Genomic DNA, 15,474 nt, shown 5'->3' with positions numbered 1-15,474 from the left:
ACAGGCAGGAGTTAGCAATCTGTTGTGGATCTGCAGCTGGATACTCCCGTACAGGCAGGAGTTAGCAATCTGTTGTGGATCTGCTGCTGGATACTCCCGTACAGGCAGGAGTTAGCAATCTGTTGTGGATCTGCAGCTGGATACTCCCGTACAGGCAGGAGTTAGCAATCTGTTGTGGATCTGCAGCTGGATACTCCCGTACAGGCAGGAGTTAGCAATCTGTTGTGGATCTGCAGCTGGATACTCCCGTACAGGCAGGAGTTAGCAATCTGTTGTGGATCTGCAGCTGGATACTCCCGTACAGGCAGGAGTTAGCAATCTGTTGTGGATCTGCAGCTGGATACTCCCGTACAGGCAGGAGTTAGCAGTCTGTTGTGGATCTGCATGCTGGATACTCCCGTACAGGCAGGAGTTAGCAATCTGTTGTGGATCTGCTGCTGGATACTCCCGTACAGGCAGGAGTTAGCAATCTGTTGTGGATCTGCAGCTGGATACTCCCGTACAGGCAGGAGTTAGCAATCTGTTGTGGATCTGCAGCTGGATACTCCCGTACAGGCAGGAGTTAGCAATCTGTTGTGGATCTGCTGCTGGATACTCCCGTACAGGCAGGAGTTAGCAATCTGTTGTGGATCTGCAGCTGGATACTCCCGTACAGGCAGGAGTTAGCAATCTGTTGTGGATCTGCTGCTGGATACTCCCGTACAGGCAGGAGTTAGCAATCTGTTGTGGATCTGCTAGCTGGATACTCCCGTACAGGCAGGAGTTAGCAATCTGTTGTGGATCTGCTGCTGGATACTCCCGTACAGGCAGGAGTTAGCAATCTGTTGTGGATCTGCAGCTGGATACTCCCGTACAGGCAGGAGTTAGCAATCTGTTGTGGATCTGCTGCTGGATACTCCCGTACAGGCAGGAGTTAGCAATCTGTTGTGGATCTGCTGCTGGATACTCCCGTACAGGCAGGACTCCCGTACAGGCAGGAGTTAGCAATCTGTTGTGGATCTGCAGCTGGATACTCCCGTACAGGCAGGAGTTAGCAATCTGTTGTGGATCTGCAGCTGGATACTCCCGTACAGGCAGGAGTTAGCAATCTGTTGTGGATCTGCAGCTGGATACTCCCGTACAGGCAGGAGTTAGCAATCTGTTGTGGATCTGCTGCTGGATACTCCCGTACAGGCAGGAGTTAGCAATCTGTTGTGGATCTGCTGCTGGATACTCCCGTACAGGCAGGAGTTAGCAATCTGTTGTGGATCTGCAGCTGGATACTCCCGTACAGGCAGGAGTTAGCAATCTGTTGTGGATCTGCTGCTGGATACTCCCGTACAGGCAGGAGTTAGCAATCTGTTGTGGATCTGCTGCTGGATACTCCCGTACAGGCAGGAGTTAGCAATCTGTTGTGGATCTGCAGCTGGATACTCCCGTACAGGCAGGAGTTAGCAATCTGTTGCGGATCTGCTGCTGGATACTCCCGTACAGGCAGGAGTTAGCAATCTGTTGCGGATCTGCAGCTGGATACTCCCGTACAGGCAGGAGTTAGCAATCTGTTGCGGATCTGCAGCTGGATACTCCCGTACAGGCAGGAGTTAGCAATCTGTTGCGGATCTGCATGCTGGATACTCCCGTACAGGCAGGAGTTAGCAATCTGTTGCGGATCTGCAGCTGGATACTCCCGTACAGGCAGGAGTTAGCAATCTGTTGCGGATCTGCTGCTGGATACTCCCGTACAGGCAGGAGTTAGCAATCTGTTGCGGATCTGCTGCTGGATACTCCCGTACAGGCAGGAGTTAGCAATCTGTTGCGGATCTGCTGCTGGATACTCCCGTACAGGCAGGAGTTAGCAATCTGTTGCGGATCTGCTGCTGGATACTCCCGTACAGGCAGGAGTTAGCAATCTGTTGCGGATCTGCTGCTGGATACTCCCGTACAGGCAGGAGTTAGCAATCTGTTGCGGATCTGCTGCTGGATACTCCCGTACAGGCAGGAGTTAGCAATCTGTTGCGGATCTGCTGCTGGATACTCCCGTACAGGCAGGAGTTAGCAATCTGTTGCGGATCTGCTGCTGGATACTCCCGTACAGGCAGGAGTTAGCAATCTGTTGCGGATCTGCAGCTGGATACTCCCGTACAGGCAGGAGTTAGCAATCTGTTGCGGATCTGCAGCTGGATACTCCCGTACAGGCAGGAGTTAGCAATCTGTTGCGGATCTGCTGCTGGATACTCCCGTACAGGCAGGAGTTAGCAATCTGTTGCGGATCTGCTGCTGGATACTCCCGTACAGGCAGGAGTTAGCAATCTGTTGCGGATCTGCAGCTGGATACTCCCGTACAGGCAGGAGTTAGCAATCTGTTGCGGATCTGCAGCTGGATACTCCCGTACAGGCAGGAGTTAGCAATCTGTTGCGGATCTGCTGCTGGATACTCCCGTACAGGCAGGAGTTAGCAATCTGTTGCGGATCTGCAGCTGGATACTCCCGTACAGGCAGGAGTTAGCAATCTGTTGCGGATCTGCTGCTGGATACTCCCGTACAGGCAGGAGTTAGCAATCTGTTGTGGATCTGCAGCTGGATACTCCCGTACAGGCAGGAGTTAGCAATCTGTTGTGGATCTGCAGCTGGATACTCCCGTACAGGCAGGAGTTAGCAATCTGTTGTGGATCTGCAGCTGGATACTCCCGTACAGGCAGGAGTTAGCAATCTGTTGTGGATCTGCTGCTGGATACTCCCGTACAGGCAGGAGTTAGCAATCTGTTGTGGATCTGCAGCTGGATACTCCCGTACAGGCAGGAGTTAGCAATCTGTTGTGGATCTGCAGCTGGATACTCCCGTACAGGCAGGAGTTAGCAATCTGTTGTGGATCTGCAGCTGGATACTCCCGTACAGGCAGGAGTTAGCAATCTGTTGTGGATCTGCAGCTGGATACTCCCGTACAGGCAGGAGTTAGCAATCTGTTGTGGATCTGCTGCTGGATACTCCCGTACAGGCAGGAGTTAGCAATCTGTTGTGGATCTGCAGCTGGATACTCCCGTACAGGCAGCAGTTAGCAATCTGTTGTGGATCTGCAGCTGGATACTCCCGTACAGGCAGGAGTTAGCAATCTGTTGTGGATCTGCAGCTGGATACTCCCGTACAGGCAGGAGTTAGCAATCTGTTGTGGATCTGCTGCTGGATACTCCCGTACAGGCAGGAGTTAGCAATCTGTTGTGGATCTGCAGCTGGATACTCCCGTACAGGCAGGAGTTAGCAATCTGTTGTGGATCTGCAGCTGGATACTCCCGTACAGGCAGGAGTTAGCAATCTGTTGTGGATCTGCTGCTGGATACTCCCGTACAGGCAGGAGTTAGCAATCTGTTGTGGATCTGCAGCTGGATACTCCCGTACAGGCAGGAGTTAGCAATCTGTTGTGGATCTGCTGCTGGATACTCCCGTACAGGCAGGAGTTAGCAATCTGTTGTGGATCTGCTGCTGGATACTCCCGTACAGGCAGGAGTTAGCAATCTGTTGTGGATCTGCTGCTGGATACTCCCGTACAGGCAGGAGTTAGCAATCTGTTGTGGATCTGCAGCTGGATACTCCCGTACAGGCAGGAGTTAGCAATCTGTTGTGGATCTGCAGCTGGATACTCCCGTACAGGCAGGAGTTAGCAATCTGTTGTGGATCTGCAGCTGGATACTCCCGTACAGGCAGGAGTTAGCAATCTGTTGTGGATCTGCAGCTGGATACTCCCGTACAGGCAGGAGTTAGCAATCTGTTGTGGATCTGCAGCTGGATACTCCCGTACAGGCAGGAGTTAGCAATCTGTTGTGGATCTGCAGCTGGATACTCCCGTACAGGCAGGAGTTAGCAATCTGTTGTGGATCTGCTGCTGGATACTCCCGTACAGGCAGGAGTTAGCAATCTGTTGTGGATCTGCAGCTGGATACTCCCGTACAGGCAGGAGTTAGCAATCTGTTGTGGATCTGCAGCTGGATACTCCCGTACAGGCAGGAGTTAGCAATCTGTTGTGGATCTGCTGCTGGATACTCCCGTACAGGCAGGAGTTAGCAATCTGTTGTGGATCTGCTGCTGGATACTCCCGTACAGGCAGGAGTTAGCAATCTGTTGTGGATCTGCAGCTGGATACTCCCGTACAGGCAGGAGTTAGCAATCTGTTGCGGATCTGCAGCTGGATACTCCCGTACAGGCAGGAGTTAGCAATCTGTTGCGGATCTGCAGCTGGATACTCCCGTACAGGCAGGAGTTAGCAATCTGTTGCGGATCTGCAGCTGGATACTCCCGTACAGGCAGGAGTTAGCAATCTGTTGCGGATCTGCAGCTGGATACTCCCGTACAGGCAGGAGTTAGCAATCTGTTGCGGATCTGCAGCTGGATACTCCCGTACAGGCAGGAGTTAGCAATCTGTTGCGGATCTGCTGCTGGATACTCCCGTACAGGCAGGAGTTAGCAATCTGTTGCGGATCTGCTGCTGGATACTCCCGTACAGGCAGGAGTTAGCAATCTGTTGCGGATCTGCAGCTGGATACTCCCGTACAGGCAGGAGTTAGCAATCTGTTGCGGATCTGCTGCTGGATACTCCCGTACAGGCAGGAGTTAGCAATCTGTTGCGGATCTGCTGCTGGATACTCCCGTACAGGCAGGAGTTAGCAATCTGTTGCGGATCTGCTGCTGGATACTCCCGTACAGGCAGGAGTTAGCAATCTGTTGCGGATCTGCAGCTGGATACTCCCGTACAGGCAGGAGTTAGCAATCTGTTGTGGATCTGCAGCTGGATACTCCCGTACAGGCAGGAGTTAGCAATCTGTTGTGGATCTGCAGCTGGATACTCCCGTACAGGCAGGAGTTAGCAATCTGTTGTGGATCTGCAGCTGGATACTCCCGTACAGGCAGGAGTTAGCAATCTGTTGTGGATCTGCAGCTGGATACTCCCGTACAGGCAGGAGTTAGCAATCTGTTGTGGATCTGCTGCTGGATACTCCCGTACAGGCAGGAGTTAGCAATCTGTTGTGGATCTGCAGCTGGATACTCCCGTACAGGCAGGAGTTAGCAATCTGTTGTGGATCTGCAGCTGGATACTCCCGTACAGGCAGGAGTTAGCAATCTGTTGTGGATCTGCTGCTGGATACTCCCGTACAGGCAGGAGTTAGCAATCTGTTGTGGATCTGCAGCTGGATACTCCCGTACAGGCAGGAGTTAGCAATCTGTTGTGGATCTGCTGCTGGATACTCCCGTACAGGCAGGAGTTAGCAATCTGTTGTGGATCTGCAGCTGGATACTCCCGTACAGGCAGGAGTTAGCAATCTGTTGTGGATCTGCAGCTGGATACTCCCGTACAGGCAGGAGTTAGCAATCTGTTGTGGATCTGCAGCTGGATACTCCCGTACAGGCAGGAGTTAGCAATCTGTTGTGGATCTGCAGCTGGATACTCCCGTACAGGCAGGAGTTAGCAATCTGTTGTGGATCTGCTAGCTGGATACTCCCGTACAGGCAGGAGTTAGCAATCTGTTGTGGATCTGCAGCTGGATACTCCCGTACAGGCAGGAGTTAGCAATCTGTTGTGGATCTGCAGCTGGATACTCCCGTACAGGCAGGAGTTAGCAATCTGTTGTGGATCTGCTGCTGGATACTCCCGTACAGGCAGGAGTTAGCAATCTGTTGTGGATCTGCTAGCTGGATACTCCCGTACAGGCAGGAGTTAGCAATCTGTTGTGGATCTGCAGCTGGATACTCCCGTACAGGCAGGAGTTAGCAATCTGTTGTGGATCTGCAGCTGGATACTCCCGTACAGGCAGGAGTTAGCAATCTGTTGCGGATCTGCAGCTGGATACTCCCGTACAGGCAGGAGTTAGCAATCTGTTGCGGATCTGCAGCTGGATACTCCCGTACAGGCAGGAGTTAGCAATCTGTTGCGGATCTGCAGCTGGATACTCCCGTACAGGCAGGAGTTAGCAATCTGTTGCGGATCTGCAGCTGGATACTCCCGTACAGGCAGGAGTTAGCAATCTGTTGCGGATCTGCAGCTGGATACTCCCGTACAGGCAGGAGTTAGCAATCTGTTGCGGATCTGCTGCTGGATACTCCCGTACAGGCAGGAGTTAGCAATCTGTTGCGGATCTGCTAGCTGGATACTCCCGTACAGGCAGGAGTTAGCAATCTGTTGCGGATCTGCAGCTGGATACTCCCGTACAGGCAGGAGTTAGCAATCTGTTGCGGATCTGCAGCTGGATACTCCCGTACAGGCAGGAGTTAGCAATCTGTTGCGGATCTGCTGCTGGATACTCCCGTACAGGCAGGAGTTAGCAATCTGTTGCGGATCTGCAGCTGGATACTCCCGTACAGGCAGGAGTTAGCAATCTGTTGCGGATCTGCTGCTGGATACTCCCGTACAGGCAGGAGTTAGCAATCTGTTGCGGATCTGCAGCTGGATACTCCCGTACAGGCAGGAGTTAGCAATCTGTTGTGGATCTGCAGCTGGATACTCCCGTACAGGCAGGAGTTAGCAATCTGTTGTGGATCTGCTGCTGGATACTCCCGTACAGGCAGGAGTTAGCAATCTGTTGTGGATCTGCAGCTGGATACTCCCGTACAGGCAGGAGTTAGCAATCTGTTGTGGATCTGCAGCTGGATACTCCCGTACAGGCAGGAGTTAGCAATCTGTTGTGGATCTGCTGCTGGATACTCCCGTACAGGCAGGAGTTAGCAATCTGTTGTGGATCTGCAGCTGGATACTCCCGTACAGGCAGGAGTTAGCAATCTGTTGTGGATCTGCAGCTGGATACTCCCGTACAGGCAGGAGTTAGCAATCTGTTGTGGATCTGCAGCTGGATACTCCCGTACAGGCAGGAGTTAGCAATCTGTTGTGGATCTGCAGCTGGATACTCCCGTACAGGCAGGAGTTAGCAATCTGTTGTGGATCTGCAGCTGGATACTCCCGTACAGGCAGGAGTTAGCAATCTGTTGTGGATCTGCTGCTGGATACTCCCGTACAGGCAGGAGTTAGCAATCTGTTGTGGATCTGCAGCTGGATACTCCCGTACAGGCAGGAGTTAGCAATCTGTTGTGGATCTGCAGCTGGATACTCCCGTACAGGCAGGAGTTAGCAATCTGTTGTGGATCTGCAGCTGGATACTCCCGTACAGGCAGGAGTTAGCAATCTGTTGTGGATCTGCTGCTGGATACTCCCGTACAGGCAGGAGTTAGCAATCTGTTGTGGATCTGCAGCTGGATACTCCCGTACAGGCAGGAGTTAGCAATCTGTTGTGGATCTGCAGCTGGATACTCCCGTACAGGCAGGAGTTAGCAATCTGTTGTGGATCTGCTGCTGGATACTCCCGTACAGGCAGGAGTTAGCAATCTGTTGTGGATCTGCAGCTGGATACTCCCGTACAGGCAGGAGTTAGCAATCTGTTGTGGATCTGCTGCTGGATACTCCCGTACAGGCAGGAGTTAGCAATCTGTTGTGGATCTGCAGCTGGATACTCCCGTACAGGCAGGAGTTAGCAATCTGTTGTGGATCTGCTGCTGGATACTCCCGTACAGGCAGGAGTTAGCAATCTGTTGTGGATCTGCAGCTGGATACTCCCGTACAGGCAGGAGTTAGCAATCTGTTGTGGATCTGCAGCTGGATACTCCCGTACAGGCAGGAGTTAGCAATCTGTTGTGGATCTGCAGCTGGATACTCCCGTACAGGCAGGAGTTAGCAATCTGTTGTGGATCTGCAGCTGGATACTCCCGTACAGGCAGGAGTTAGCAATCTGTTGTGGATCTGCATTCTGGATACTCCCGTACAGGCAGGAGTTAGCAATCTGTTGTGGATCTGCAGCTGGATACTCCCGTACAGGCAGGAGTTAGCAATCTGTTGTGGATCTGCAGCTGGATACTCCCGTACAGGCAGGAGTTAGCAATCTGTTGTGGATCTGCAGCTGGATACTCCCGTACAGGCAGGAGTTAGCAATCTGTTGTGGATCTGCTGCTGGATACTCCCGTACAGGCAGGAGTTAGCAATCTGTTGTGGATCTGCTGCTGGATACTCCCGTACAGGCAGGAGTTAGCAATCTGTTGTGGATCTGCAGCTGGATACTCCCGTACAGGCAGGAGTTAGCAATCTGTTGTGGATCTGCAGCTGGATACTCCCGTACAGGCAGGAGTTAGCAATCTGTTGTGGATCTGCTGCTGGATACTCCCGTACAGGCAGGAGTTAGCAATCTGTTGTGGATCTGCTGCTGGATACTCCCGTACAGGCAGGAGTTAGCAATCTGTTGTGGATCTGCTGCTGGATACTCCCGTACAGGCAGGCAGTTAGCAATCTGTTGTGGATCTGCAGCTGGATACTCCCGTACAGGCAGGAGTTAGCAATCTGTTGTGGATCTGCTGCTGGATACTCCCGTACAGGCAGGAGTTAGCAATCTGTTGTGGATCTGCAGCTGGATACTCCCGTACAGGCAGGAGTTAGCAATCTGTTGTGGATCTGCTGCTGGATACTCCCGTACAGGCAGGAGTTAGCAATCTGTTGTGGATCTGCAGCTGGATACTCCCGTACAGGCAGGAGTTAGCAATCTGTTGTGGATCTGCAGCTGGATACTCCCGTACAGGCAGGAGTTAGCAATCTGTTGTGGATCTGCAGCTGGATACTCCCGTACAGGCAGGAGTTAGCAATCTGTTGTGGATCTGCTGCTGGATACTCCCGTACAGGCAGGAGTTAGCAATCTGTTGTGGATCTGCTGCTGGATACTCCCGTACAGGCAGGAGTTAGCAATCTGTTGTGGATCTGCTGCTGGATACTCCCGTACAGGCAGGAGTTAGCAATCTGTTGTGGATCTGCAGCTGGATACTCCCGTACAGGCAGGAGTTAGCAATCTGTTGTGGATCTGCAGCTGGATACTCCCGTACAGGCAGGAGTTAGCAATCTGTTGTGGATCTGCAGCTGGATACTCCCGTACAGGCAGGAGTTAGCAATCTGTTGTGGATCTGCAGCTGGATACTCCCGTACAGGCAGGAGTTAGCAATCTGTTGTGGATCTGCTGCTGGATACTCCCGTACAGGCAGGAGTTAGCAATCTGTTGTGGATCTGCTGCTGGATACTCCCGTACAGGCAGGAGTTAGCAATCTGTTGTGGATCTGCAGCTGGATACTCCCGTACAGGCAGGAGTTAGCAATCTGTTGTGGATCTGCAGCTGGATACTCCCGTACAGGCAGGAGTTAGCAATCTGTTGTGGATCTGCTGCTGGATACTCCCGTACAGGCAGGAGTTAGCAATCTGTTGCGGATCTGCTGCTGGATACTCCCGTACAGGCAGGAGTTAGCAATCTGTTGCAATCCCGATAGCAGTAGCAATCTTTTGCAGGTTCTGCTATGCGGATGGGAGGAGCTAGCAGATGAGAATAGCAGTCTGATAAAATCCTCTCCCCAAAGGGGAGGAGTAGCAATCTGTAGTGAGCTGCCTCCTATGGGTCTGCTAAGGAATGGCAACCTGTTATGGTGTAGACTGCAGAGTTGACAATCTGTACCAGTGGAGTACTGGAGATGGTGCTCAGCTGGAGAGAGAGTAGATAGGTAGATCCTTGGGCCGATGGCAGATAACAGCGCCCCCAGGAGGATATCCTGAGAGGGACCACCGGCTAGGCTGGAGTATGGAGACAGACACAGATAGTTCTTTTATTAGACAATCAGAGGTGGCAGTAGTGAGCTGATGTGCCCGGCAGGGCTGAAGTCCCTCAGGTACTAGAACTGCGATCCCAGCGTTGCTGAGCTGCAAAGAGACTGTAGATAGTGAATAGACAGGGTATGCAGTTATACATAGCCAGAACTTAGATGATAACTCACATAAGGTCTTGAGATAGCTCAGTAGCTGGAAAGGGTTAGGCCCTCGAGGAGCGAGTACCTGGTTGCAGGGAAAGCTCTGAGAGAGCGATGGTAACTCACAAATGTCTGTATCTGGAATAGCTTCTAGTCAATAGAGAATCTTCAGAGTCTTCAGGAACATGGGCCCTCGAGGAGCGAGTACCGTTTCCTATCTGCAATCTGAAATAGAGAAAGAGAGCGAGGCCCTCGAGTAGCTTGGACGAATTCGTATCCTTCCTCATCCGAGTCCGAATCGAAGTCCTTGCTAACTCGTTTTGTTAACAAAAGTAAAGACCTTTTATGTTGGACATGAATGATGTCAATACAGGGTGAGGCCCCTGAGGTTCGCGCCCTTGCCGGTACATACTTCGGAGCGCGCGCCCTACGTCATCAGGAACATGGCGGATCCACAGCGTCGAGCCGGTCCGGGGACGCCAGGGAGAAGCAGCATGGAGACGCCGCGGCAGCCAGCAGTCCATCAAGCACGGAGGGAGTCACCACAGAGGTAGAGAGGGTGGAGCAAGGGCAAAAAGTAGGCACGAACGCAACATGGATAGACAGAAACCAAACTGGAAACTGCAACAAACCAGACCATGTGTGCATAAATCATCAAACAATAAAATCAAGAAATATAACTCAAGCATAATAAACCACACTAATAAAAAGAATATTGCCAGACAGCTGATGAATAACATCCAATAATTAAGAACACATATAAAAAGTTTATGTTTTCTAAACAGCAATGAATATTTCAAAATAGCAGAGACACCAAATACCCAATAATTAAAACTAATAAGAATGGAAAAATCCCCCATACCTGAAAAAATTTGATATCCTGACACCTTGAGCTTGTTGTGAATTAGTGAGGATGGCACAAACTTTTCTTCACACCACACACAACTCAGGCAGCTCCCATTCACACACACAACACAGGCAAGCTCCCATTCACACACACAACACGGGCTAGCTCGCATTCACACAACACACAAACACACACACACACACACACACACAACCCTGGCAAGCTCCCATTCACACACAACACAGGCAAGCTCGCATTCCCACAACACATAAACACACACACACAAAACCCTGGCAAACTTCCATTCACACACACAAACACACACACACACAACCCTGGCAAGCTCCCATTCACACACATAACACAGGCAAGCTCGCATTCACACAACACACAAACACACACACACAACCCTGGCAAACTCCCATTCACACACACAACACAGGCAAGCTTACGTTCACACAACACACAAACACACACACAACCCTGGCAAACTCCCATTCACACACACAACACAGGCAAGCTTGCAGTCACACAACACACAAACACACACACACACACACACACACAAAACCCTGGCAAACTTCCATTCACACACACAACAAAGGCAAGCTCGCATACACACAACACACAAACACACACACACACATACACAACCCTGGCAAGCTCCCATTCACACACACAACACAGGCAAGCTCACGTTCACACAACACACAGACACACACAACCCTGGCAAGCTCCCATTCACACACACAACACAGAAAGGCTCGCATTCACACAATACAAACACACACACAACCCTGGCAAGCTCCCATTCACACACACAACACAGGCAGGCTCGCATTCACACAACACACAGACACACACGACCCTGGCAAGCTCCCATTCACACACACAACACAGGCAAGCTCGCATTCACACAATACAAACACACACACAACCCTGGCAAGCTCCCATTCACACACACAACACAGGCAGGCTCGCATTCACACAACACACAGACACACACGACCCTGGCAAGCTCCCATTCACACACACAACACAGGCAAGCTCGCATTCACACAACACACAAACACAACCCTGGCAAGCTCCCATTCACACACACAACACAGACAAGCTCGCATTCACACACACACAAACACAAACACAACCCTGGCAAGCTCCCATTCACACACACAACACAGGCAAGTTCTCATTCACACAACACACAAACACACACACACACACAACCCTGGCAAGCTCCCATTCACACACACAACACAGGCAGGCTTGCATTCACACAACACACAAACACAAACACACACACAACCCTGGCAAGCTCCCATTCACACACACAACACAGGCAAGCTCGCATTCACACAACACACAAACACACACACACACACAACCCTGACAAGCTCCCATGCAACACAGGCAAGCTCACATTCACACAACACACAAACACACACACACAACCCTGGCAAACTCCCATTCACACACATAACACAGGCAAGCTTGCATACACACAACACACATACACACACAACCCTGGCAAGCTCCCATTCACACACACAACACAGACAGGCTCGCATTCACACACACAACACAGGCAAGCTCGCATTCACATAACACACAAACACACACACAACACTGGCAAGCTCCCATTCACACACATAACACAGGCAAGCTTGCATTCACACACACAACACAGGCAAGCTCGCATTCACACAACACACAAACACACACACACACACACACAACCCTGACAAGCTCCCATGCAACACAGGCAAGCTCACATTCACACAACACACAAACACACACACACACACACACAACCCTGACAAGCTCCCATGCAACACAGGCAAGCTCACATTCACACAACACACAAACACACACACACACATACACAACCCTGGCAAGCTCCCATTCACACAAACAACACAGGCAAGCTCACATTCACTCAACACACAAACACACACACACAACCCTGGCAAACTCCCATTCACACACATAACACAGGCAAGCTTGCATACACACAACACACATACACACACAACCCTGGCAAGCTCCCATTCACACACACAACACAGACAAGCTCGCATTCTCACACACAACACAGGCAAGCTCGCATTCACATAACACACAAACACACACACACACACACACACACACAACCCTGGCAAGCTCCCATTCACACACATAACACAGGCAAGCTTGCATACACACAACACACATACACACACAACCCTGGCAAGCTCCCATTCACACACACAACACAGACAAGCTCGCATTCACACACACAACACAGGCAAACTCGCATTCACACAACACACAAACACACACACACACACACAACCCTGGCAAGCTCCCATTCACACACATAACACAGGCAAGCTTGCATACACACAACACACATACACACACAACCCTGGCAAGCTCCCATTCACACACACAACACAGGCAGGCTTGCATTCACACAACATAAACACACACACAACCCTGGCAAGCTCCCATTCACACACACAACACAGACAAGCTCGCACTCACATAACACACAAACACAAACACACACACAACCCTGGCAAGCTCCCATTCACACACACAACACAGACAGGCTCGCATTCACACACACAACACAGGCAGGCTCGCATTCACACAACACACAAACACACACAACCCTGGCAAGCTCCCATTCACACACACAACACAGGCAAGTTCGCATTCACACAACACACAAACACACACACACCACAACCCTGGCAAGCTCCCATTCACACACACAACACAGGCAGGCTTGCATTCACACAACACACATACACACACACACACACACACACACACAACCCTGGCAAGCTCCCATTCACACACACACCACTGCTTCTGTTCCTCTTTTTCCAGGGCTCCCCACCTCACTCAAAACTTCTGCAGCTGCTCCTGCTTTTTTTTCCCCCCTCTTCTGACCGGCTCCTCTGCAGGAGAAGGCCCCTCCCCCCTTCTGTTCTCAGCCAGCAGCAGTGGCACAGCGCAGGAAGCTCCGCGCGCCTCTGCTGGATGCAGCAGCCATGGCTTCAGTGGCAGATGGGAGGCGGGGGAGGGGCACGCTCGCCAAGGCATTTCTCCCCCGTGTCTCTGTTCTTCTGCTAACTGTATCGAGCTCCACTCTTCAGTACATCAGCGAAGCAGGACTCGGGAGGACGAGGATGAGTCCGCCATGAATCTGCCTGCTTCCACTGCCACCGCTGCCACCCCCACCGCTGCCACCCCCCTCGGTGGGCTGCCCCATGCAAATGCACGGGGCGCACACCCGGTTACGCCGGCCCTTTGGTTCCCAGGCAGATGAACATAAAGGATCTCACACCCAATCCAACGCTCATTAGCTCCCTCCCCCCCCCTGATCTCTCATCCAAGTCAAGCAGCAACCAAAACTAGCTAGCCCAACGCCCAAATATTCAGACAGTAAACGACCACCACTAACCTGCTGGCCAGTGGCGTAGCCAGAACAGATTTTTTGGGAGGGCACAAGTTTAACATGGGTGGGCTACTAGTTCTATCCTTATTGATAAATAATGCCCTATACTGCACCCTAGAATGGCTTTCTAAGCAGTTTGCAACAGCCATTATGCATCATGCATGAAACTTTCAAACATTTTACCTCAATTATTTCAAGCACTTACCAGCATTAAAAATTCCTTATTGATCTGTATTAGATTAATTTTATATTTATTGCAGTTTATGAATGCACACGTATATTATGTAAAAAGCAAAGAAAACAAACCGATCCAATCAATCATGTCATAAAACAAAAATTAATGTATTCTTTGATTTTTTCATGAATTCTCTTTGCAGAAAGCTGGAAATCATCATAACTACAATAAAATAGCATTAATCATGAGAACAAGTGCTGAGCAGAGCTAGGACAATTCACATTGCAATCAACATGAAAAAAAAATTCAAATTCTGGTGTCACCTCAGCAAAAAATATCCCTCCACTGTTAAACATTTTGTGAAGTAACGCAAACTCCTGAAAAATAAAGAGACTTCTAGAACCTTGCCCTACCCTACAGTCACAGCACTGACTCTCAGGACTCAAATAACAGTAACCTTAAGAAAAAGCAGCAATGGAAATACTACACCAGGCCCTAGAACATTAATACACCACCTACTGGGGTAAAAAAACAAGCTGGACTACTACAGAGAAACTACACGCGAGAAATACTGCACTTCAGTCACACACACACAGGCAAAACAGAGACAGATCTTTACCTAATATGTTGCGGTCCTGGCTGCGGGCACCGCGGCCAGGCCCTTACCTCCTTGTTCCCAGACCTGCTCCCGCCTCCGGAGCCCTGGCTTGCGGCCTGTTTGGCGGCGTCCCCGCTGGGGCTGCGTCACCGCGAAGGTGCCTGAGCACGCCCTGCTCCTAGGTGCCTTTCTAGCCCGTTTCCCGCCAGTGGTGACTCCGCCCAGTTCCTGACGTCAGATGCCGCGGCCTTGATAAGCCGGCCGCGGCTATCCAGTCCTTGCCTTGCAACGGGTTAGCTTCCTGGTTTCCTGTTGCGCTGTGCCCTGGAGTGACTCGCGTGGCGTCGTCGCTCCGTTCCTGCTACAGTACCTGCTAGGTTCCTGTTTACCTGCTTCAGTTCCTGCCTGCTTCCAGTACCCGAGTCTTGCTACAGTTCCTGCCTGGTTCCAGAACCTGAACCCAGTTACAGTATTACTACTGTCCTAGTCTGGTTCCAGTTATCTGTCCTGATCCACGACCCGCTTAAGTCCCAGCGGCCGGGCCCCTATGGGCTCCTCCCGGGGGGGCTTCGGCTTCCAAGGGTGAAGCCACCTAAGTCCCAGCAGTTGGGCTCCTACGGGCTCCT

The sequence above is a fragment of the Rhinatrema bivittatum genome, unplaced genomic scaffold (assembly GCF_901001135.1).
Source record: "Rhinatrema bivittatum unplaced genomic scaffold, aRhiBiv1.1, whole genome shotgun sequence".
In the NCBI taxonomy this organism is placed as follows: Eukaryota; Metazoa; Chordata; class Amphibia; order Gymnophiona; family Rhinatrematidae; genus Rhinatrema; species Rhinatrema bivittatum.
The sequence above is the reverse complement of the archived record's forward strand: the minus strand, read 5'-3'. Positions refer to the sequence as shown.